Below are 952 nucleotides of genomic sequence, written 5' to 3'. Positions count from 1 at the left end.
TCAAGTCCTCCTGGGACGTTCGTACTTATGAGTTGACAAATCATGATTACGACATCAGGTGCATTCAAGTCACTTTGGTTGGAACATGATGGCAATTTAACTTTTCTACATAAAATTCAGCCTTTTAAACTCTACATCTACAAAATGATGAATAAAGATCATTGTGTTTTTGCTTTTTTCTGTTTTTATTTCATTTTTGAAGGTGATATAAACTGAATTCTATGATAATTATACAATAATAAAATATTGTGTATATGTAACTTGTATAGTTTTATTTTACATTACAACATTTTTTTTTTATTCATTTAAACAAATTTACCGTCGATACAGACACTGCATATCTATTATCTTTGGCTGCGTACATTGCATCCAACACGTTTTCTCACTGACCAACTCGGAAACTATGGGCTTAAGGAAAATTTCAAGTTTCCCACTCGTAATAACGACTTTGTGGAGGCATTCATGTGCGTTCAACTCGTAAATACGATCTATCCGAAATAACTTGGAACGCACCAGCTTTAATAAGCGTGCATTTATATATTTTGCACAATGCGCCCTCTTGTGCCCTGAGGACAGAAGCCAGAAGATGTTTTCCCCTAACTAAAATTATACCTTTTAAATTAAAATATAATTTGAATATTGATAATATTTAAGTGCAAAATTCGAATTTAGTGTATCATCGGTGAAAACAGTGAACGCTAACACAGTTTTTCCTGATGATATCTCCCAAGAATAACATGTAAAGCGTGAAAAGTAAGGGTCCTAGCACTGAGCCTTGAGGTACTCCATACTGCACTTGTGATACCTCTTCATTCACTGCTACGAATTGATGTGTGTGTGTCTGACTCTCTGTGTGTTTGTGTGTGTCAGCGTCTCTGAGCGGGTGGATTTCCTGCTCTCTCTGGTGGTGGGCTCGTGTCAGCGTCTCAGGAATCTGGATGGAGTGTCAGCG

General features: G+C 36.8%; 1 protein-coding gene across 1 annotated transcript in view; it reads left to right on the top strand.

Moving 5' to 3' along the window:
• Positions 1–952, top strand: part of LOC107576065 (protein FAM234B-like) — a gene marked incomplete at its 5' end in the record, with an annotated part of 13,673 nt that overhangs the window by 7,954 nt on the left and 4,767 nt on the right. The window lies entirely within an intron of this gene.

The sequence above is a fragment of the Sinocyclocheilus grahami genome, unplaced genomic scaffold, assembly GCF_001515645.1.
Source record: "Sinocyclocheilus grahami isolate Dianchi unplaced genomic scaffold, SAMN03320097.WGS_v1.1 scaffold3165.1, whole genome shotgun sequence".
Lineage (NCBI taxonomy): Eukaryota > Metazoa > Chordata > Actinopteri > Cypriniformes > Cyprinidae > Sinocyclocheilus > Sinocyclocheilus grahami.
This window is presented reverse-complemented; position numbering and strand designations above follow the sequence as displayed.